We start from the raw sequence: 25800 nt of genomic DNA, 5'->3' as shown, positions 1-25800 counted from the left end.
TGTATTATGCTGGATTTCTCTAAGGAGGGGGTCCAATGCCAATATAAAAAGTAGTGGCGATAATGGGCACCCCTGCCTCGTACCTCTCTTTATCGGGAACCAGTCGGACCTTAAACCATTTGCAAATATCTGAGCCTGCGGGTCCGTGTACAAAGTTCTGACTGCCCTCGCATATAGCCCTGTGATCCCATAAGCCTTCAACACTGCGAACAAATAGTTCCAATCTACTCGGTCAAATGCCTTTTTGGCATCAAAACTAATAAGAAGAGCTGGGTTCCTATCGTGTCTTATTTTCTCCAGAGCAACCCAGATTCTACGCATATTCTTTGCTATGACTCTCCCACATGTAAATCCCACTTGTGAATCTATTATTAAAGATGGTAGAAATCTGGCTAGCCGATTTGCCATTATCTTTGCAAATAATTTCAATTCAGTATTCAGCAACGATATCGGCCTATACGAGTCTGGTTTATCTGCTGGCTTACCTGGTTTTGGCAGTACACTAATTTGTGCTCTATTAAGATGCCTGAGCATCTGTCCCTGTTGTATGGTGTCATTAAACACTACAGTCAATACGGGCCTGATCTCACTATTCAGAAGCTTGTAGAATTCGTTCCGCAGACCATCCGGCCCTGGTGCCTTCCCCAATTTGCTCCATCTAATTACTAGGTCTACCTCCTCTTCTGTAATTGGAGCATTTAACACCTCTGCATCTTCTTCTGAGATCTGCGGCAGTTCTACACTAAGAAGATAAGTCTCGCTAGGTCTCACTAGGTCTTTTTGTTTTGCATACAGACGACCAAAAAAATCCCCCAGAATTTTTACTATACCTTCATCCTGTGTAACCCGCTTTCCCATACTATCCTCCATCACGAGTATTTTTTTGGCATTGAATCTCCTTTGAGCAATCCTGGCTAGGAATCTACCACTTTTATTAGCAAACCTGTATAACTGATACTTATAATATATGTTTGTTTTTTGTGCCTTCTCATGTAAAAGTTCATTTAGGGCTTGTTGCGCCTCCAATAATTGTCTTTTGAATCGCAACTCATGATGTACCCCATATTTCTTCCGCAACTCTACTACTTGTCTTTCCAGTCTCATCACCTCTCTATTTCTGATCCGTTTTTTGAAAGCTAGGTAAGATATTATATCTCCCCGAAGCACTGCCTTCGCCGTTTCCCAAAAGAGCACAGGGTCTATCCTATGTTGTGCATTGGTACTACTATAATCCCTCCACTTCTCCACTAGGAAAGGCAGGAACTGGGGATCACGGTAGAGATAGGCTGGAAAACGCCATGCCCCCATCTGAAAGCCTCCCTCTCCTACTGTAATTTGTACTCTCACCCAGGCGTGATCAGAGATCATGATGGGGCCTATCTGTGCCTCCTCCACTTTTGTGAGTAGCTCCCTTGAGATCCAAATGTAATCTATTCTAGACAATGTTTGATGTGCTCTGGAGAGGTGTGAGAAATCCTTGTCTGTCGGATGTAATGTTCTCCACACATCTACTAGTTCTAACATATCACAGATTCTAGAGTTACCTCTCTCCCTTCTAGCCAGATCCCTCCCTGTTGGGTGAGACCTATCCCATGCCGGGTCCAACACGTCATTCAAATCTCCTCCCACCACTATGGGGATATCACCCAGTATGTGGATTTCACGTGTGATGCGATCAACAAACTTCTTATCATATGTATTGGGAGCATAGATGTTGCATAGCAGAAGTGGTTGCCTCTCCACAACCACTGAGGCTAGTACATACCTTCCCTCTCTATCAGCCACCACCTTCCTGACCTCTACATTCAGATTTTTCCGTATCAATATCACCACTCCTCCCTTCTTTCCGACTGCTGGTGCACCATATTGCTCTCCCACCCACCAAGTTTTCAATTTCTCATGCTCATCCTTTGTAAGATGCGTTTCCTGCAAAAATGCTATAGACACTTTTTTATCATTCAACACTTCAATATTTTTTGTCTCTTAATCGGGGAGTGAATACCTCCCACATTCCATGTTATACACTGCAAAGTAGTCATGTCACTCCTCTCTCTGTTCTATGTTTTGAATGTGAGACTTCATAACCACTCTTTTTCCTTACGTGCAGAGAGAGCGTCCCAGCCTTCGCCCCCCCTGCACCCAAAGATTCCTCCATTGTTCCCCTTTGGGTCACCCTTAGATTCCCTTTCACATTTCTTTCTTTCTCGCCCCATGCACACAGAAATATCCCCCTCCTATCCCCCCTCCCTCCTTCCCGTCCACCCCCCTCCCCCCACCCACCCTCTCTCTTTCCCCCTCTATACCCACCATCTGTCTCCCCTTGCCTATTGGCATACTTCCAGCTTTTCAAGGCTAAAGCACCTCCTGGATCTATAACTATCCCCACCCACCCAACCCATCTCCAAGGCTCTGCTCACCAAACCTCTTGTGTTTAATCAAGGTCCACTATATTGTCCCTTCTATTCATGTCATCGTGGGTACACCCAGTTCTCCTCAGACTAGTAGCCATGCCAGCCCCTCTCTGTCCAGTTGGTGGATGTGGTCCATCTAACTCCATGTCTCCTGATGTTAACAACCACAGTTATCCACTTCACTTGGAACAACAACTTCAAATCCCTGCAGACCACCGGCTCTCCTCTCTGTAAGGTACTGCTTCTTTCAGGTATTGTATGTCTCATTACTCCAATTTGGGCTGGTTGAATAGCGGATACCCATCCTGTATCCTAGCCCGGGCAGCTCAGAACACGACAAACCAATGTTCCAAGTAATCACAATCCACATCAGCCTTGCCCATTGCTCATTGCTCCTTTGACTTGTCCAGTTAGCCCCTGTTTGTTATGCCAAGTATCCTTACTGTTGCCAGCAACTGGCCTTACTGCAGACTGCAAATTCTCAAAAAACAAACAATCAATAGGGGCAGGCATCGTCCCAGAGGGCGGTGCTCCCCATTATCAACCAGTCAAACTGTATTGTAACTTGCAACTTGAATATCAATACTCCTTAACCCAAAACATGTCAATAACTTTCGTTTGTAGACTGCAGTCAAACTCCGCTGGTGTTGTTAACTTGTGAACAATGTTCCGGGATCTCAATCTCCCTCTCAATCTCAGCTCTCACGCCCCTTTGCCAGCATTCGATCTACATACTTAGTTGCATCTTCTACTTTGTCAAAGTATACTGTTTGTCCATTTTCCAATAGTTTGAGTTTGGCTGGGTAAAGAAGGCTGAATCTGTACTTGAGCCCAAATAGTTTTGTGCACAGCGGTGCAAAGCCCTTTCGCGCTGCAGACACTGCAGTTGAATAATCCTGAAAACAGAGGATTTTTTTGCCTTTATATTCCAGCTGCTTGCCTGCCCGCAGCTCTTATAAGATAAGTATTTTATGGGCATAGTTCAGAATCTTAAAAATCACCACTCGGGATCTTTCTGTGTCCTCTCTCCTTGTGCCAAGTCTATGTGCTCGTTCCACCCGTAATGCCACCGCCAACTCCGCGTTGCCAAGCGCCTCTGGGAGCCATTTTTCCAGGAATACGCAAAGGTTCCGCTCAGACAAAATTTCAGGCAGCCCTACTAGGCGTAAATTGTTCCTTCTTGAGCGATTTTCAAGGTCGTCGAGCTTTGCCTCCACCTCCGCTAACCGCGCCTGCATTATGGGTTGTTCCTCTGAGACCTTTTGTATATCCTCCTCAGCCTGCCCCACTCTCTGCTGTACCGCCTGAAGTTCATTAAACAGTTGTGTGTGCTTCTCCGTCAGCCCTTTTAATTTGTCCAATATTAACTGTAGTTTATTACCCACCGCTTGCTCTACCGCGTACCTCACTTCCTCCGTGAGCTCGGCCGCCCACGATGGACCAGGCGACGGCGATGCTGGAGCGGCCCTGTCCGCCATTTTGTTCTCTGCGCGGGCTTTTTCCTTCAGATCTTTACGGGTCATTTTTGCAGCCATCCGCGTCACCCTAGCCGCCACCAACAGTCAGTTCTTGATCACTATGCCTTCGCTGATTTATTGTTCCATTTTTTGGGTGGGTGCGCGATTTTTTCGAGCGCAGATTTAAATAGGTGCCCCGGAGCAGCTCTGTGTCATGTCCTCACTGCTCCATGCCTCAACCGGAAGTCAAGCTACTATATTTTAAAATGTTAGTGTTTCCAAAGTTAATATGGTGTTATTGTTGATGCAGGACAGAGTGTTTACTTAGAAATCCATTATCAAGTGTACTCTATGGCATTATTTAGTATATTAAGAACTACTCACACATATATGCCTAGTGCCCCCCCATGTTAACTCTGTGCCCCCCCCCCTCCCCAAATATCAGGTCTGGCTATGCCACTGGATAAGACGGGGAGGATGAAAATTATCCACAGAGATAGAGAATGGAGGAAGAGGAAAGGTAGGTTTAGGGGGGAAGATAAGAAGCTGAGTCTTGGTCATTATGTTTAGTTTCAGATGGCGGTGAGACATCCAGGCAGCAATGTCAGACAGGCAGGCTGAGACTTGGGCCTGGATTCCTGCTGAAATTTCTGGTGTAATCTTGTAGCAGCAGTGCATCCAACTTGCAGCAAAAATATCTTGTGCTATATGTAGGAAGGCAAGCCTCACTTGCAATAGGGGTGAAGGCTTCCAGGGACCATTTTTCTTTTCATTTACCAAAAATATGCTATAATTAAATTAACTGGGAGTCAAAAATATAGCTAGAGGTCAGCAGCATGACAACTGGCAGATGGCCACTTTCTGAAGGCCAAGTTTATTGTAAGTGTCTTTTTCAAGTAAGATATATTTAGACAAAGCAGCTCTCGGTGTTCTCCTCCCTTATTTCAGTCTACTCGTGGTAAAGGAAATGTTTTCATGTATAGGTACCCTGCTGTTTTACATAGTCCTGTACAATAGTTATCTCCAATCTTATTACCCCATCCAGTCTTCCTCTTTCTCTCGCTCCCCTCCACGGTTTGACTCCAGCAGTATGTCCCCATCTTGTTCTCGGAAACCCAAACCCACCCCTCCACTCATACCTTTACTTGCATCACTGTTTCAGCATAGAAAGCAGGGGCGTAGCTACCCACCCAGGCCCACCCAATGTCGGCTCAGGCCCGCCCACCCAAGCACGGTTGAAAAGCGCACAGCCTTCTCTACTGTCATTGCGTTTGCATAGCCGTAGAGTACCGCGGCGCCCGCTCAGCTGATCTCCAGCCCACCTACCTTTTGGGCTTGAGGCAGAGGCATGCACGGCACGCAGTCGCAGACGGCACTGAATTGAAATGCAGGTCGCAGCTCTAGTGGTGACCCCGTGCGTGACCGTGACGTTCTCTTCTGCGCTGAGGCTGCTGCGTGGCGTGCTGCTGATGTTGTTCCATCCTACGTGGTATGCTGCGGCTGTGTGCGGCCGCGGCGGCGCGCTCAGCCTCAGCCTCGTTCTCACTCCGCTCCGTCCGTCGAGATAGTAGTGTGATACAAAGTACAACAACCGAACCGTGGTGCACTGTTCAACTTTACTGCCAAGCAGCTGCCAGCCCACTGAGCCCAGCCCAGCACTGCAGGTAATAAAATTTTAAATACATTTTTTTACATCATAATTTTTAACATTGTGTAGTTTTTTTTTAAATTAAGCTAGCTGGGGCCTGGGCACTATTAAAATTTATTGTTGGGGAATTTCTGGGTGGGGTAAGCACTTCACTGCCTAAGGCAAAAAATGTATATATTTAATGATTATACCTTTTTTTGCCCTGCAGTGAAGAGCCCACCCCTACCCAGGTACTTTCTACATTTGAAAAGTAAGAGATGGCTTTGTTCTTGGTTTTTATTTTAAGCTGTTTGTCTTTACAAATGTCCCTGACATAGCCTTCAGGCGAAACATGGTCATGTTGGATGATTTTCAGTAAAGTTTTTTTGGTTTGTTCTTCGTCTGTGATTCGTTCTGTCTTTTGATATACATTTCTTGTAAAGCAAAGTAGAAGGATTAATCAGGCATTTACATTTGTTATAAGCAAAGTATATGCCATTGCTGTAATTATATTGTTATGTGTGTTGACATATTTGCCATTATAGTAGACATATCTGATCAAGTTTGATATGGCATAATGTAACCATATTTAAAACTATTGGGTTTTTTTCCACATTAAGTGGTTTATGCTGATGCAGGGCACCTGTTGGGCAGAATACTTAGAAATCTATCATCAAGTGCATTCTAAGGCATTATTTTGTAGTATCCCAAGAAACACTACTCATGTTTCTGTGTGTGTGTGTCTCTCTCTCTCTCTCTCTCTATATATATATATATATTGCCCACCCATATTAGCTCCGGGCCCAGCCAAAATGTCAGGTCTGGCTACACCACTGGGACGCCCATCTTGTTTCGATAATATGGATTGCCCTGCCCCTTTACTGGGCCATCCTGCGAGAACGGGCGCCCCGTTCGATCATGCCCCTCCAAGTCACCTGAGTAAGTGCAGAGGCCAAGTAGAGGCCTATTTTGAGGCTACTTTATAAAAACACATAAGCACCTCTGGGTCTATGTAAAATACTAGTACAAAATCTGCCAGAGCTGCAGCTAAAATGTAGTTGTGTTCCTTTTCACCAGTTCAGGAGCATGTGTAAATGTATATGGCTGAGGTTCGCTTATAGGCATGTATTTTGTAACTTGTGCAGACTCTGTGACTCCACCCACGCTCTGTCCAGACTCCTTCCATAAATAAGCCTGTACCCAGGTTGCATTTAAGTACATATCTACTTGTCATGTACTTTGTGCACAGGGTAATTTATATATGGTATTTGACACAAGTATACTGGCATATACATATGCACAATCCTTTATCAAATGACCCCTTTAATACTTCTGTATAGATTTATAATGCAAAGGTGTGCAATTCTGTTTGCTGCATCTACCCCCACCCTCCCCAAATATGCAAAACTAAAATAGAGAAGGTCAACAAAAGTGGTAATGGGAATAGAGCAAGTTGGTTATGAAGAAAAGCTGAACAGTATAGTGCTCTTGAACTTTGAGAAGAGCCAGTACAGAGGAGATAGAGGGTCATAAATTCATGAGTGGAACACCCACACAGGAAACATTTCTCTTTTCAAATTGTAGTAGGACTAGGGGACACTCCTTGAAACTAACAGGTACAAGATTTTAAAACAAATTCAAGATAGTATTCTTTCGGGCAACACACAGTTAAGTTGTGGAATCTGTTGCCAGAGGATGTGATCCAAATTAATAACACGGCTGGATTTAGAAATGGTTCATAAGAGTTGCTGGAGGACAGCTTCGTTAGCTTTATAATCTAGACCAAAGGTCTTCAAATCCAGTCCTCGAGGTCCACAACCCAGCCTGGTTTTCAGGATTTCCACAATGAATATGTTTGAGATCTATTTGCATGCAATGGAAGCAGTGAATGTGAATAGATCTCATACATATTCATTGTGGAAATCCTGAAAACCAGGCTGGGTTGTGGACCTCGAGGACTGGATTTGAGGACCCTGATCTATACAGATACGGCGGTCTGAGAATGAGCAACAGGGAGGAGACAGAATGCTGGGTTTGATGATGCTTTTTATTTCCTAATAGATTTTTACTTGCAAAGGCAAAAGGGGGAGTATTTGAGAGTAGAAAGTAACTGTAAATTTTGTATATAATCCAGAAACCTCATCTCAGTCTTGGAGGGCCAGTGGAAAGGCAGGAGAGAGCTGGATGAGGGCGTAATATAGCTTTAAAAATCGCTAGCAATTCTAGCACAGGACAGTTTTAGCAGTAGACAGAATACATGGGTAGGAGCTGGTAGGAAACATAGGTGAGTTGTATTCATAGAGCTACAGTAAATGAGAAGTAGACAGGATGCTTAGAAATAGAGGGGTCCTTTTACTAAGCCGTATAGGTGCCTACGCTCACCCAAAGTGCATCAGTTTGGCGTTACTGCCTGGTTACCATGTGGCCCTTGCAGTAATTTCATTTTCGACGTGCGTCCGCTACATGTGCCAAAAAATAATTTTTTATTTTCTGGTGCGCAGCAGAAACTGGGCGGTAATCGTCATTTTACGCGTGTAGATGATTACCACATGGTTAACACGTGAGACCTAACAGCTAAGTCAATGCTGGTGGTAAGGTCTCAGACCCAAAATGGACGCACACCAATTTTTATTTTGCCGCACGCCCATTTTTGGCAAAAATTTTAAAAAGGTCTTTTTTACAGGCGCGCTGAAAAATGGATCCACGCATGCTCAAAACACACGCCTAAACTAGCGTAGCCCATTTTTCCGTGCACCTTAGTAAAAGGGCCCCTTGATTTGTAATATGATTCCTGGTGGTTTCAAGAGTAACCTCCAGAGGGCAATATAGATCAGGATGCAGTTTTAGATTAAGAATTGTCACTTTTGGAAGCCCTGAACCCATAAGCCTGATTGCATTCCTGTATTTCTATAAGCAGACTTTCTAGTCATCACCTTTGTTTGAGCAGCCGTGCAGGACCCATTGTAGATTGACCCTCTCTGTCCATGAAGGATCAAAAACTTTACTGCCCAGCCAAGGAGAAATTGTTTTCATCTGATTTAAATTTATGGCCCTTTTGAGAGTAAATTTCTGGTTGCTGGGTTTTCCCATTGTTTGATGCATGCCGACCCAGTTCCATTCAGAATTTTGTAGAGTGGTAATGTCATCTGAATATTTTAACCAATTCTTCGATAATTTTATAAATAATATTTATGATGGTGATAAGTTTCAGTTTTGTAGCACCTGCCATCAAAGCAGAATCTTAATTTCTGTTGTAATATGGCAGAAAAATTGCACACGGCCACCTTTTGGAATGGAAGGGTTGGTTAAAAAATTATAATCCCATATCTGTAAGAGAGAGTTGACCATTGTCATTATAGTTGGCTGAACTGAAAATTGTCCAAGGTCAAGCTGTGAGAGTTAGTGAACAAGAAGGATTAGCACACCTAAATTCCAGGCAGAACTGATGCAAGGGTATTGGGTGCCCTAGGCAAACCTTCAGCCTTATGTCACTCACCCAATTAAATTTCAGGCCTCTAATCTGCCCCCCCCCCCCCATATATCATAATTTTAAATATTAAATTTTGGGGAAAGGGGGAGGTGTGCACCACACGCACAAATACTGTATTAAAGGCAGTTTTCATAAGTAATTTACTCAGGTACTGTAAATGGGCTCTTGAAAACTGCCCACTCTTCCTACCAGTAAAAGTTGGTATTGATGGTTATTTGAGGTTGTGTGATTGTCAGAGTATCTATTTTGACTGATGTTGCTCTTTGCTACACCCCCTCCCCCCCAGAAGCTGCTGCCCAAGGTGACCACCTAGTCTTTGCTAATTCTTGGCCCAGCCCTGTTTCCAGGTGCTCTCCCAATTACCACTTTTGATCTATCTGACAAAGCAGGGTTTTTCTTAATGTTGTACTCAAAGCCCTCAACTCAGTGAGGTCTTCAAGGCAATCAAAATGTATAGATTTACTAAGTTTGTAGACAAATTGCATGCAAATATACTGTAGCTCACATGCATGTTGTAGGTATCAGTAAAAACCAGAGCCAGCTCATGGTCATGAGGACTGAATCTGGAAAACCCTGAATAAAACGACTTCTTTATCATGGAAGCATGTATTGATATCTTAGGGGCCCTTTTACTAAGCCGCATAGGCACGTACGCACATCCTATGTGCGTCAACTTTGAACTACCGCCCGACTACTGCATGGCCCAGGTGGTAATTTCATTTTTTACGCACGTCCACTAAGCACGCCATAAAAGTTCTGGCACGCAGCACTAACCAGGCAGGAATCAGCATTGTATGTGCATAGACCATTACTGCCCGGTTAATGCGTGAGACTTTACCGCTAGGTCAATGGGTGGCGGTAAGGTCTCAGGCCCAAAATGGACGCGCGCCAATTTTTATTTTGCCACACGCCCATTTTTGGCCGAAAAATAAAGCCTATTTTGCAGGCGCACTGAAAAATGGGTCCAATACACGCACCTACACCAGCACAGGCCATTTTTTGGTACCCCTTAGTAAAAGGACCCCTTAGTTCCTATAGATGAAAAATACTGGTGATGTTCTGTTCAAACTGGAAGTTTGTGGTTTTATGGAGATCAGTTTGAACATGGAAAATAAACAAAGCAGATCGTTTAAGAGATGGACCCTTGGTCTTTTCCCAGTATGGCGGTGCTTATGTATTTTTTGGTTTTCATTAATAAGTTATATTTTGTCTCTTAAATGATCTGCTTTGTTTATTTTCCGTCTTGGAGTTTGCAGATCATCTGCCCTTTTGCTTACTTGGATCAGTTTGAACATACCATTTTCAATTTAGTTGATTCAAAAAGCATGGAACTTGTGATAACGGCTGTAAATGAGAAATGACCCCCCCCCCCCCCCTTGCTTTTAATAATGCTTTCATATGTGGAGTTAAACCTTATTTTACAAATAATCCCATTTCATTGATAGAAATGTGATGTATATTAAACAGAAAGCAAACAATTTACAAAAATTATTTTTTCTTTTGTGGTGTTTTCACAGGAGGAACTGAGAAGAACGATTGTACTTTAGTCTGAAATCACTTGGCAAATGCTACGCATTCATTCAGTCTGTTTCTGCAATTTTCTAATTTTTCTGCTGCATAAAAAGCAAGTGTGTAAGTTTCTTTTGTTTACACTGTCCACCCTCTCTTGACCCTTTTTCAGAATGGGACTATGTAAAACAGACTGACCACAGCATTATTTCTTCTGAAGGCCTCGTAAGATCAAGGGACGTAACTAGAGGTTCACATTCTGCCCATGTAGTAGTATTTTTAAAAGATTGAAAATGGAACAGTGAAGCAGGTGGACAGATATGTGATGTTTGGAACGCTTATGGTATTTTCACAGCCTGTAATGTGACTCAGGTTCACTTTGCATCAAAATACCTTTGTGTATCTTGAAAGATTTAGCTTTTGAATGACTTATAATTGGTCTCAACCACTTGATTAATGATGGAAATGGTGTTTAATTATTCTGCTTCACAAAATGTTTTTTTGTACCTATTGCTGGCATATTTTCTGCCAGGCTCTTCCACACCATGCCTTTATTTAAGGATGTACCTGCACGGAGTGGCAGTTACAACTCTAACCGCCTAACTGGAAGACGGGACGGGCCATTTCAGTCTTTGTATGCTGAAATCTACTATGTTATTATATATCTAGGTTATCCACTCAGTGTTTTTCATGAGCTAAATGTGGTTTTTCTAATGTGCGTTTTGTGGCTTTTGCCAAGCTCCCCCTCTATCCCCCCCCCCCCCCCCCCGATTGCTCAGCTGCAGCCAGTGTTCACTGTGAGGTGTACGCTTGCACAATTGCATATACCACTGGATCCCAAGGGAAGGACAGTGGAAACCCATCCTGCCTATGCTGCTGTTCTATCCTCTCTGTGTCTGCCCTGTGAGTATAGTCAAAATTCAGATTCCGACCTGTGAGTTGTGAATATATTCATAAGACCAGCACCATCAGGGAAGAGCATCATCTGCAGGTTGTATTTTTTCACAAAATGGGTAATGAAAATATACAACTGCCTTTAGGGAGGTGATAGAGTAACAACTGTATTAGTGTTCCAGAAAGATGAGATGAGCAAATAACATCTTTAATTGAGAAGAAGTGATGGGTGGCCTATTCAGTACTGTCGTGAGAAGAGTACATGGACACTCTAAATTGGAGTGAGCAAAACTTTTATCCTGAAAGTCGCATTGGGAACCCAAGTGGTGGAGCCAGTGAGAGATGGGACATCCAGAAGTCTACAGAAAGTTTCAGGAGTCAATAGAGCAAGGGGTGGGTTAATGGATCAACATCACTTGCAGCCAAATAATGTCTCACGTTTACCCAGAAGTGATATGCTGTACCCATCATGCATTGGGTCTGATGCATCTTGGTAGAATGGTTGGATTCTTATCATGGGCCAGGGTTTATCATTTTCTGGACTAGATGATCCATTCTGCCTTTTTATGATATTTTATTTCTTATCCAAGAGCATGCGTTCAATATCTTTTAGAAATGAGATGAGATATTATCTATCTCACGAAATGGGCAACCATGGTCCTCGAGGGCCACAACCTAGCTGGTTTTCAAGATTTCCCCAATAACTATTCATGAGATTGATTTGCATGCAAATCGATCTCATGCATATTCATTGCGGAAATCTTGAAACCCCAACTGCGTTGTGGCCCTCAGCAGTGACGTTCCTAGGGGGGCTGACATCCGGGGTGGATCGCCAATGCGCCCCGTCCCCCAGGTGCAGCGCCCCCCCTGGTGCAGCGTGACCCCCAAGCCAAAAGGACACACCCCCACCCCAGCGAAAGACCCCCCTGGGTGCACGCCGCTGGGGGGGGTGCCGCGCGCTGGTCAGCTTCGTTCGTTTCCATGCTCCCTCTGCCCTGGAACAGGTTACTTCTTGTTCCGGGGCAGAGGGAGCATGGAAACGAACGAAGCGGACCAGCGCGCGACACCCCCCCAGTGGCGTGCACCCGGGGCAGACCGCCCCCACCGCCCCCCCTTGGTACGCCACTGGCCCTCAGACTGTGGTTGCCCACCCCTGTTCTATCTGCAAGAAGTGTTCACATATACTACATGCAGGGGTGTTCAAATTTTTCAATAATGGGCCATATGACTAGAAATTCATGTGTGCAAGACATTAATTTTTAAGCCTGTGATAGCATGATTCATGCTCATCCAAATTTGTGAGTCTGTTCTGTAGAGGAGTGTGGTAGTCGTGTTAGACCACTCTTAAGGTTATCAATAGAAATCAAACAAAATAAAACATGGAAAAGAAAATAAGATTATACCTTTTTTATTGGACATAACTTAATACATTTCTTGATTAGCTTTCGAAGGTTGCCCTTCTTCGTCAGATCGAAAATAAGCAAATGTGCTAGCTGACAGTGTATATAAGTGAAAACATTCAAGCATTACTATGACAGCCTGACAGGGTGGGAGGATGGGAGTGGGTCGGATGTATGCATGGGGACATCAAAGCATATCATTGATATTCTAACAGGATAGGTGTGGATAGGTGAGGGGTGGGGGGATCAACAGAGACATACAGCTTTATGGTTTATAATGGGCTAGGAACCCCAGGACTTAACAAGGATCTGGGGTTCCTAGCCCATTATAAACCATAAAGCTGTATGTCTCTGTTGATCACCCCACCTCTCACCTATCCACACCCATCCTGTTAGAATATCAATGATATGCTTTGATGTTCCCATGCATACCTCCGACCCACTCCCATCCTCCCACCCTGTTAGACTGTCATAGTAATGCTTGAATGTTTTCACTTATATACACTGTCAGCTAGCACATTTGCTTATTTCTGATCTGACGAAGAAGGGCAACCTTCGAAAGCTAATCAAGAAATGTATTAAGTTATGTCCAATAAAAAAGGTATCATCTTATTTTCTTTTCCATGTTTTATTTTGTTTGATTTCTATTGAGTCTCTTCTGAAACTGTGACTTCATATTCATCGACTTGTTCAGCAATTTTTCAAAATCATGTATTCTACCTAATTAAGGGGCCGTTGTACAGACGCATGGCAAGCTTGCCACATGCCAATTTGGTACTATCTTCAGGCTACCATAGGAACCCAGCGGTAGTGCCTGCCCCCACCATGCGTCATTTCTGGCACGTCAGAATTTTTGAGCAGCGGGGGGTGCACCCGGAGGCACCACTGGGCTACTACAGGAGCACTTACCGCCTTCTAAATAGGAGGCAGTAAAGGCTTCCCCAGGAAATGGCCGTGCGGGAAGTGTAATACCACACCCATTTCCTTTTTTAAGAAGAGAAACCCGCTGTGGCGGCAAACCTGCATGCCAATGCCACCACGGGCCCCATTTTACCAAAGCATGGTAAAAGGGGCCCTAAGTGAACTTTTTTTTTCCTAAAAACTTCAAACAGGCTGCATCCTGAGGTCAGGTGGGTCATGTTTGGCCCACAGACTGCATGCGGGATGTCCCTCTGCTACAGAAAAACTACAATTCTAAAACATTTTTGAACAGGTGAATAGAAACTAGGGAGATCTTTTAATACTAGACTTGTAGCCCAAATGTTTGTAAATCTAGAGCCTAAGAGGGACTTTAGTGTCTCCTGAATTGTGGATGGAGCAGCAGACTACTGCCATAAGAAGGCACGGCTATACAGTGTAAAAAAGCTTGATTTTTGTTTATAGACACTTCAAATACCTCATGACTGCCATGGTAAAGGCACATAAACTTTTTAACGTGCAAGACTAATTATATAGGGAAAACAATGAAATTAAGCAAAGACAAAAGGATTTTTTTTTACATTAATTTGAGTCTGAAGAAATGTCCAGAGACTCCTTTTGGACTTTTGTTAGGATAGTACTAAGAGAATAGCTGGTTTTCCCTTCTTAGTAAAAAAACATGACCATTACAAAATTTTTAGGCCAAAAATTAATTTGCATTTTTAAAGTAATCTAGAACTTACTGCAAGTGTAAAATTTTAGACAACCTTGGTTAAAATGTATGTTTCAACACATCTCTAAGAGGGTCTTTTACTAATGATAGGATAGCACGTGTTATGTGCCATGGGCCTGTTTTATTCCTATGGACCCTGCTGCAGATGACATGCACTAACCGTTATTAAAAGCCCTCCTAAGTGAACTGAATCTGAAACAACCTCTATATGGTACAGTAAAATGTCCTCTTCATGCTGAATTACTAATTTAAAAAAACTGAAAATTATTTATGAATATGATAGGTACAACAGTTTGGACGCCCTTCCTGTTGATTCAGTACTACTGTTTTTGAAGTTGTTAATAAGGCCCCCCCAAAAGTCTAGTAACACTTTAGGCCTTCAGTTAATCCAACCCCTCTAAATTCTCCGCTTGTGACCTGCTTCTTCAAGCAGCTGTATGAGCATTTGAAAATTGAGATCATTCGCTCTTACAAAACAAAGAAAGGCTACAAAAAATCTCTTTAAATTATTTTAGCTAGCAATTTGAACTCTCATTGTTAAGAAATGGCAGTTACATGGAACTGAGGAAGTCAAGGGCAACTTCTAGATGACCAAGAGGGGTAAATCGAACGGGGTGCCCAAGTTTTCCTGAGGGCATCCTCGCAGGATACCCTCGCAGGACGTCCCCGCAAACCTGTATTATCAAAACAAGATGGGCGGCCATCTTTCGTTTCGATAATACAGTTGGGGACGCCCAAATCTTGACATTTAGGTCGTCCCTAGAGATGGTCATCCTTAGACTTGGTCGTTTCTGATTTTCGGCGATAATGGAAACTAAGGAAGCCCATCTCAGAAACGACCAAATGCAAGCCCTTTGGTCATGGGAGGAGCCAGCATTTATAGTGCACTGGTCCCCCTGACATGCCAGGACACCAATCGGGCACCCTAGGGGGCACTGCGGTGGACTAACTGATGCACTAACTGAACGGAAAAAGCCCTTCCCTTACTGATCCCTTAGCGATTCGGAAAGGAACGGGCATGTATGAAGGAAATCGCATGCAAATGAGCTGCTCACTGTTAGCTCATTTGCACATGATTTGCTTCCTAAGAAGGGGAAGCCAGTGCAGAGCAGCCAAGCATTATGCATGGCTGCTCTGCACATGCCAAAGACGGCTTCATACATGCAGACAAGCTGCATGTATAATAGCCATCTACAACCTTAAATAAATTGCCATCTACAACCTTAGAAAAATACAAGTCCAGGTGAAAACGTCCAAGTGCTCGTCAGGGACATCTTTTTTTTTTTTTTAGAGTATGGGTGAAGGACTTCCTTCGCTATGCCTCTGTCCCTGCAATGGCAGTTGAGGACGTCCAAAATGTGGATGTTTCTGTGAGAAGGAAGTCCATGCCTGGATGTTTCTATGAGGATGTCCATGCCTGCTATGCCTCTGACACCCCCTTTATTTATTTGGATTTTGGATCACAAGTAGCAGCAGTGGGATTTGAACTGACCACCTCTGGATTGCAAGACCAGTGCTCTAACCACTAGGCCACTCCTCCACTCCCTTGAAATTTGGCCATCCCTGGGGGGGGGGGGGGGCAGTTCAGGATGTCCAAAATGTTTGAAAGAAGGACGTTTACACCTTCGCTATGCCTCCGCTGACACACACATACCTCCTTTCCCAGGGACCTGCATACTGCTGCAATGGACCTGAGTATGATATTTGAGGTTGGCAAAAAAAAGTTTTTAAAGTTGTTTTTTTCAGGGTGGGAGGGGGTTAGTCACCACTGGGGGAGTCAGGGGAGGTCATCCCTGATTCCCTCCGGTGGTCATCTGGTCAGTTTGCACAACATTTTGAGGCTTGGTCGTAAGAAAAAATGGACTAAGTAAAGTCACCCACATGCTCATCAGGGACGCCCTTCTTTTTTCCATTATTGCTCGAGGATGCCTATCTGTTAGGCATGCCCCAGTCCCGCCTTCGCTACGCCTCCGACATGCCCCCGTGAACTTTGGTCGTCCCTGCGACGGGAAGCAGTTGTGGACGCCCAAAATCGGCTTTCGATTATGCCAATTTGGGCGACCCTGAGAAAAGGACGCCCATCTCCCAATTTGTGTTGAAAGATGGGCGTCCTTCTCTTTCGAAAATAAGCCTGCAAGACTACCTGGAAACCTGTCAAATCCATAAAACAGAACCCACTGAACAGTGCAAAGGACCTGCTGAAAAGTGAAGTTGACACTGGAGTAACTGTTCACAGTACAGTCCTGCTTACATGATTCTTGTCTACATGGAAGAGTTGTCAGAAGGAAGCTTTTTCTACAACCTTGACATAGTCATTGTCTAAAGTGTGTAAAAGAGAATTTTGATAAGCCTTAAACTTTTCGGAGCAAAGTGTTTTGGACTGCTGAGACAAAAATTGAACGATCTGGCCACAAGCACATATGATGTATTTGAAGAAAAAAAGGGGGAAGCCTTCCCCCTTTTTTTCCTTCAAATACAACATATGTATTTGTTAGCAAGCCTTGCTAACTATTACGCATAGGATGGATCCATTATGTTTTGGTGCTGTGTAGCATCAAGTGGCACAAGAAATAACGTGCCAGTTGAAGGAAGATTCGCTTGTAAAAGTATATGCCTTCACGGTGCTGCAAATGTCCACCTAAATGTTTATCTTAAAGTTATACAATACCTACTGTTTTGCTATACCAAGATGGACATATATGTTATGGGGAAAATGCCTGAATTTTTTGCCACTTTTCATATAATTTTTCCTTTTGCCTACAGCCAGCCCCAAATCATGTCTTTTTGAGTCTCCCACTTGATCAGCTAGAATTTAAATGTTGGATGGAATTTTTTTTTGTTAATTATGCACCCTACAGTAGGTGGTAACTTAACCCCATAAAATATAAGCAATAATGCATCATAGGACTTTAAAACACACACAAACACGAAAGCATATAGGGCTAGATTCTATATATGACGCCTGAAATTCTGCGTGAAAAAAGTACGCCTAGGCGTATTCTCAAAAGTACAGCTAAATGTTGTAGAATAGGCTTAAATTTCCACACGGTATGTAGAATACACCGAGCACCTCTCCACACGACCAAATTTAGTCATGGCCATTTATACCACGTTTTACCTGGCATAAAACTCAATGCCTAAATTAGGCACAGAGCAGGTGTGTTCTATAACACGCATAGATTTTCAAAATGCCCACACCCCGCCTATGGTCACACCCCCTTTTCAACTATGTGACTTAGAATTTAGGTGCACCATGTTATAAAATACACTTAGGGGCCCTTTTACTAAGACACGTAAGTGTCTACGTGCGCCCAACTTTCACGCCAAAATGGAGTTACCGCCAGGCTACTGTGTTACTCTTGTGGCAATTTCATTTTTGGCGTGCATCCGATACACGCATCCGAAAATTTTTTATTTTCTGGCACGTGTCCGCTACGTGCGCCAAGTGGCATTTGACACGCGTAGGTCATTACCGCCCAGTTAGCACATGAGACTTTACCACTAGGTCAATGGCTGGTGGTAAGGGGTCAGATCCAAAATGGACGCACGCCAATTTTGATTTTGCCATACGTCCATTTTCAGCAAAAATTTTAAAAAGGCATTTTTTGCAGACACGCTGAAAAATGGATCTGCTTGCACTCAAAACATGCGCCTACACTATCGCAGGCCATAGTGCTGGGCAGACTTATACAGTCTGTGCCAGAGACGGTGGTGGGAGGCGGGGCTGGTGGTTGGGAGGCGGGGATAGTGCTGGGCAGACTTATACGATCTGTGCCCTGAAGAGGACAGGTACAAATCAAAGTAGGGTATACACAAAAAGTAGCACATATGAGTTTATCTTGTTGGGCAGACTGGATGGACTGTGCAGGTCTTTTTCTGCCATCATCTACTATGTTACCTTAGTAAAAGGACCCCTTAGTGAGTTGTGTGTATAAATCTTATTGTTATAGAATATTCTTTGATTTCCACATGGAAGGTAAGGTGCTATATATAGAATTCTGCAGATAGCCTACTACTCGATGCATATTCTATAACAATGCACATAACTTAATTAGTTAACTAGCTAGTCAGCGCTGTTAATTGGATGTTAATAAGCAATTATCAGCACTAATTGGCATTAATTTAAGATTTACGCATACAACTTATTAAGAGTATTCTATAACGTGGTAAGCATAAATTCTAAGTTGCATAGTTGATAGGGGGCATGGCCATAGACATGGCATGGGTGCTTCTAAAATCTGCACATTATTATAGAATACATCCACTCTTGGTCAGATTCTATACATAGTAACATAACATAGTAAATGACGGCAGAAAAAGACCTGCACGGTCCATCCAGTCTGCCCAACAAGATAAACTCATATGTGCTACTTTTTGTGTATACCCTACTTTGATTTGTACCTGTCCTCTTCAGGGCACAGACCGTATAAGTCTGCCCAGCACTATCCCCGCCTCCCGCCACCGGCTCTGCCACCCAATCTCGGCTAAGCTCCTTAGGATCCATTCCTTCAGAACAGGATTCCTTTATGTTTATCCCACGCGTGTTTGAATTCTGTTACCGTTTTCATTTCCACCACCTCCCGCGAGAGGGCATTCCAAGCATCCACTACTCTCTCCGTGAAAAAATGCTTCCTGACATTTTTCTTGAGTCTGCCCCCCTTCAATCTCATTTCATGTCCTCTCGTTCTACCGCCTTCACACCTCCGGAAAAGGTTCGTTTGCGGATTAATACTTTTCAAATATTTGTACATGGCGCCTAGTTTCCACGTGGAAGTACATGTGTAACTTAATTGGCATAACAAGCCAATCAGCATTTTTAACAGCACTTAACAAGCAATAATGAGCACTAATTGGCAATTATCAGAAATTGTGCGTGGAAATCGCTAAGCGTATTCTATAAAGAATTGAGCCAAAATTGTAAAGCACACAGTTCAAAATAAATGTGCATAGTTTAGAAGGAACGTGTTTATGGGTATTTTGTAGGTGTGCCAAAATTTCCTTGCATAATTACAAAATATGGGTCAATGCGCCTAAATCTGCACGCATGAATTTATACCAGGTTTTTATTGGTGTAAATGGGTGTGTAGATTTAGGCACTATGGTATTGACTAAGTGTATTCTATAAACTGCGCCTAAATCTTATAAAATACGCTTAAATCCACATGGATATTTTAGGCGCCATATATAGAATCTGGCCCTCTGCACCAAATTTAGGGCCCTGTTTACTGAGCAGCGTTATAGGCATATTAATGTATATTAACCATGTACACCTACAATATCCCTATAGGCACCTACATGGTTAGCACGTATGTTAAGTGTAGGTGCGCTAAAAACAGTAACTCGCCGTAGTAAACAGTGCCCTTAAGTATTGGGATTTACACCAAGTAAAACATGGCCTAAATGGATGCGACCAATGGATGCCACTTGGCTTATTCTGTATACCGCATGGTATTTTAAGCCTATTCTATTTAGGCTTACTTTAGAGAATACACCTAGACATAATTTGTTTTCCACGCAGCTTTTTCAGGCACCATATGTAGAATCTAGTCCTATACGCGGAAAATTGTTGAAAAGCTTATCACTGATACATATCTAACTTTTTCAGACTGTGTGTGTGTCTCAAAAAGTTAGGTATGTATCAGTGATAAGGAGGGGGGGGGGGGGGGGGGAGAGAGAGAGGTGTTAATTTTGTATGATTTGTTCCTGCAGGAACTGTATTTAATTTGAAGCACAGTTGTCTGTAAATATGTATTTCAGCTTGTATTTCATCAAAATCTGTTTGTTTACAGGGACAAAATGGCGATGAAGTGCACTGCGAACACACAGCTAATTTGGCTTAGCACATGCTGATTTTTTTTTTATCTGCACAGTTGTGGAAATTCTGTGGCAAAAGGTTCACTTTCCTTATTTAAGGATATCCTCCAGTGTGTGATTGCAAATTTATATCGGGCTACCTTTCGTATTCCTGAATAACTCTGCCTGAAAATTGCACGGGCTTGTGTGTTTCTCTATTCAAAATAGATCTAAAAATATGTGCATTTTTTTTGTATGCTTGATTCTGGTGTGGTTGTAGAAAAAGATTGATTTCTAAGGCAATCTCTCTCTGTTATCTCAGAGTGAAAGTTCATTTTAAATTTACTAGGTCACATAAAGAAAGTACCTGTATTCCATTTGGCTTCCCTTCTATTAAAGGCAAAAATAGAATGAAACCTTTTCAAATTCTATTTGCCTTTCAAGCTGCTAGATTGGGAGAAGATATATTTTGCAAGGTTTTACGGATTTTTTTGTAGCTATTTAGATTTTAGGATGAGGCTTAAAACTATTCTCTTTCATAAATATGTGTTAAACAGAGAATAGTGTCACAAGCATTATAGTTTTTTGTTTTTAATCTAGAAGATTACTGTATTTCTTGTCATTTTATTATGTAAATCCCAGGTACTGCTCTGGCTTCTTTCAGTTTGTGATTAACTGTGAAGGTAATAGCGGAATATAAATCCCGATGTTATGTTATGTTCATTGGACTGCTGGACAGTACAGGTACCAAACTGAATCACCTTAACAATTGCAGGACTAGATATAAGAATATGATGCCCATAGGAGAGGTCAGCACACCGGGGGTGGGGAGGTGGGGGTGGAAGTCCCAGCTTTGAGTACCTTCATAATTTGGCATCCTAGGCACTTGCCTAGGCCCTCTATGCCTAAATACAGCCCTGCTGGCACACACTATCTACCATTCTAGCAACCATGTTTAAAATAGTAGTGATCTACATTTTCATTCATTTTTGTTGCTTGAAGAAGAGTTTCACTTTACAGTTTACAAGGTGTCATTTTGCACACAGAATTCTCAGGTTTTGTGCTCGACAAACATCTGCCTTGCACTTTTTTCAGGTGCCTTAACGGGAAAAAAAAAAACCTGTAAAAAGACCCACAAGTGTTACTGCCATCTTTACCTTTTTTGTCAGAGAACAAAAAAGCTTTTTTTTTTTGTAGGTGAATATTTTACTTTATTTTGTTAATATCATATCTACACTTGCCTAAAATTCTTGGGGATCAAGTATGCTGTTACATGCAGTTGATTTCCACAGACTGCTATCGTTTCGTGTTTCACTTTGTGGTGCATTATTGGGGTTAAGCATGTAATCCACATTTACAAAAAGTAATTCAAGAAGCAGCTGTCTTTGCCCTTTGATATCCATGCACATTGCTTACATAGAGAGAAGGATAAACGCACATATCCTCTCTTGGCAAAAGACAAGTGGCGGCAAAGAATAAAGATGATGTACAGTATGTGTATATTTTATATTTGGTGATGCCTTTACTGTTTAGTATTAATGGCCAAATTGTTGTTCCTTTCCTTGCAAATTATGGGGATGATATTCAAAAGCACATATGCAGTGAGCCGTGGGTGCTGACCATATACAGCATGGGGTAAATTCAAGTTTAATTAAATTTAAAGCTAGGCACCAAACATATGGACGCTGTGCTTAAAGTTAGACTCTATTTATAGAATAGTGCTTGCGCCTGGAAATCGTACTTAACTTGATGTGTGGCCATTTGCACCAACAGAAACATGGTGCAGATGTACATACCTACATTAGGCACGTACCTCCATTAATCCATAACATCACATTCCGCTGACGACCTCTCATTTCCGTGCCCCCTTATTCAAATCGTGTGTAAATCTGAGGCGCAGACCCCACACCTACATCCATGCATACAAAGTTCAATTAAATTTTTTTTTATTTTATTTTATTTGTAATTTTATTATACATTTAACAAGGTAATCCTTGCTAGAAACACAGGCAAATAATATACATCGTAACATTCTCATCCAGTGCTTTACCAGTAAATAAGGAAATACTTCAAAAAGAAGAATCTTATAATGGACAAGAAGATTAAGAAATAATTATACATTAAGGCAAAAAATAGTTTAGCCTTTCTTAGACCCCAATAGTGAGGGGGGAGTGATAGAGTCAGAGAAGTTTCAAAGAAAATAAACGATATTATTAAGTAAAAGCTGTCTTATATTCCAGGTTATTATATTACTTCAACTGTTTCATATCTAGAAACGATTTCAGTTGTTCTGGTGAAAAGAAAGTATATTTGTTCTGACCTAACTTAACTACACATTTAGATGGATATGCCAAGAAGAAAGAGCCACCAATATCAATTGTCTTCTGCTTCAAAGCGAGAAATGCTTTTCTTTTTTGTTGTGTTTGTTTAGTCACACCCCCTTCCCCGCCCACCCGCCAGTCAGCCATTGCTGACCCCGCCACCACCAACTTTGCCCCCCTGCAGACGCCCCCCCCCCCCCCCGCCGTCGCCTGCCTTTGCTGGCGGGGGACCCCAACCCCCGCCAGCCGAGGTCCTCTTCTTCTCGCAAAAGGCTTCCTTCTGTTTCTGACATCCTGCACTATAGAATACACCTGATCTGCACCTAATTTAGGCATCGGGATTTACACCAAGTAAAACATTGCCTAAATGGACGCAACCAAATGGGGTCACATGGTAAGCCGCTCGGCATATTCTATATACCACATGGAAATTTAAGCCTATTCTATAAAATTTAGACATACTTTAGAGAATACATAATTTTTTCCACTCAGATTTTTCAGGTGCCATATATAGTATCTAACACCAAATACATAGATTTTGAGTGGACAAGTTTATGTTCACCAAACTTTATCTGTTTAGGAGAGGTTGAGGCCTAAAAATGTGTCTATGGACATATTTAAGGCCTCAACCCCTCCTAAACAGATAGTAGTGATATTCAACCCCTCTCCATATACATTTATGGCTTTAAATTTAGGACTGCATATTTAATGGATAGGCCTGTGAATACTGGGCCTAAAAGGTCAGCAGTTAAATCATCTTCTACTTGCCTTTCTGCAATGACTGGCCTTTTGAATATTGTCCCCCATAATTCTGGTTCCCTGAGTGTGATTAATTTTGCCATTGAAGACTGCCAGCTTTCCTTTCGAGGACTGGGGGTGAGGGGATGAGATACCTGCAGTGTTTGTGCGGAGCTTGTACATGTATGTGAAGACTAAAGAAAGTAGAGACTGTGAGAGTTATGTGCACTAGAGGGAAGGGGACTTTTGAGCAAATGAAGGCAGCAAAGGGTGAATGCACTTATGCTTATGCGTGAACAGTGTACAGGACACAGAGGTGCACTGGAAGAAAGGCATTTGAATGGCTTTTTCTACTCAACTGGGGAGGACATTATGGCACTTTCTTAGCCAGAAACCTCAGTGATCATATTACAAAGTGCAGGGGGGTGTGCAATAGAAGAGCAACACATTCAGCAATAGAGCTCAAGGAATTGCACTAAGGATGTTGAAAGTGGAGTCAGATGTAATGGGCAAAGACGGATTGTTTTAAACTTACAGATACCAAAGTTTTTAATTGATTGTTTGATCATTTTTACTATGCTTTTTTTTCTGACTGATATAATGTATAAGATGTATTTTCATTAAAAATATATTGAAAATAAAGGTATCGTCATCATTTATGGAAAGTAGAGAAATGATACACAGAGGTGTCAGCCCAGACCACTTCCAGGTGGGTCCTAGTGTCATGTCTCCTCACCAAACGCATCCCCCAAATTCTGGGGCCCTTTTACTAAGCCGCATAGGTGCCGATGCACGCCCAATGCGTGCCAATTTGCAACTACCGCCTGGCTACTGCATGGCCCGGGCGGTAATTTAATTTTTTATATGCTTCCAGTATGGGCGCTGGAAAATATATTTTATTTTCCGGCACGTGGTGCTAACCGGGCGGTAATCGGCATTGTACACGCGCTGACGATTGCCGCCCGGTTAACTGCATGAGATCTTACCGCTAAGTGAATGGGTGGCAGCAAGGTCTAGAGCCCAAAATGGATTAGCACCAAAATGGATGATTTTCATTTCGCCGCACGTCTATTTTCAGCCAAAAAAGAGACTCTTTTTTGCAGGCGCGTTGCAAAATGGACCCGCGTGCCTCCAATACACTTGTCTACAACAGCACAGGCCATTTTTCGGGGCACCCTAGTAAAAGGACCCCTCTGTAACACGGCATGTAACTTTTTGTAATGCCTCTGATCTGCCCATGGCCATGCCCTTTTTGGGTCATGTGCGAGAGGATATAGGTGCTGGTCTTTATAGAATTGCACATAGGCTGTTGCATGCTCCAAATTAGTCACAATTAATGTCAATAGTTTATTTTTATTTATTTATTTAGATTTTGCTCACACCTTTTTCAGTAGTAGCTCAAGGTGAATTACACTCAGGCACACTGGATATTTCTCTGTACCAGGAGGGCTCACAATCTAAGCTTGTACCTGAGGCAATGGAGGGTTTAGTTGATTGTTCAAAACAAAAACAAAAATCCACTACCTCACTGGTAAAACAAATCAAATAGAACATCCACAACCAGGAGAGAGTACCAAATGTATAGAAAGGAGAGGAGCGCCCTCAGAAATTTAAACTCCCACCTGGTAGTCGCTGAAGACCACTAATGGGTGGAACAGTGCACTTCATTCAGTGCACTTAGACACCCATATTGCCCTTATAAAATAAACCAAAAATCAATTTTGTTTTCCAAATAGCCTATTTAATAGCTATGGTCCTCAGCGATGCCCCTCACTGATATTAACTTTACTATCAATGAGCATCTCACACCTTGTTCGTCATTGGCCTCACAGATCAATAATGTTGAAAACAATGGGCTCCATTTACAAAAATTTAAAAAGGTGCCTATTTTATAAGGGTCATGCCCTCAATGAAATTATATTTTTTTGGAAACCTATTTCTACATAAACCAAAGACCAATGTTTATTTATTTATTTATTACACTTGTATCCCACATTTTCCCACCTATTTGTAGGCTCAATGTGGCTTACAGAAACCTGTTATGGCATCACCATACAGGGTACATGATACAACTGGAGTTACAATGAGATCAAGGGATGACAAGAAGAATTATTCAAGTGATTATAGAAAGAAGAATTATTCAAGTGATTATAGAAAGAAGACATTCAGAGTAAAGGCGGAGTGGAGAAGTGTTATAGTCGGGTTATGAATTCTCGTGGTTTCCAAATAGCTTCACCCATTACAAATTCATGCTATCCTCCTTCCAGTCCTCCCTATTCCTTGCCAAACAGGAATATTATTCTCAATTAACCAATTCTCTTGGCTCCAACCCTCGTCGCCTCTTCGCCACCCTCAACTCCCTACTTAAAGTGCCCTCCGCTCCCACCCCCCTCACTCTCTCCTCAAACACTTGCTGACTACTTCCGTGATAAAGTGCAGAAGATAAACCTTGAATTCACTTCCAGGCCTTCTCCTCTCTGTGACTTCTTAACCCACTCCCTCAACCAAC

At 42.6% G+C, this 25800-nt stretch overlaps 1 protein-coding gene across 1 annotated transcript in view; it reads left to right on the top strand.

The window, feature by feature from the left end:
- C2H4orf54 (chromosome 2 C4orf54 homolog) overlaps positions 1-22535 on the top strand; it is a 52290-nt gene extending 29755 nt beyond the window's left edge. The window contains 2 exon segments of the mRNA XM_030192154.1: positions 10503-10617; positions 20229-22535. The gene's annotated coding sequence lies outside the window, so the exon portion shown is untranslated.
- The last annotated feature ends 3265 nt before the right edge of the window (positions 22536-25800 follow it).

This window comes from Microcaecilia unicolor, chromosome 2, assembly GCF_901765095.1.
Source record: "Microcaecilia unicolor chromosome 2, aMicUni1.1, whole genome shotgun sequence".
NCBI classification, from domain to species: Eukaryota; Metazoa; Chordata; class Amphibia; order Gymnophiona; family Siphonopidae; genus Microcaecilia; species Microcaecilia unicolor.
This window is presented reverse-complemented; position numbering and strand designations above follow the sequence as displayed.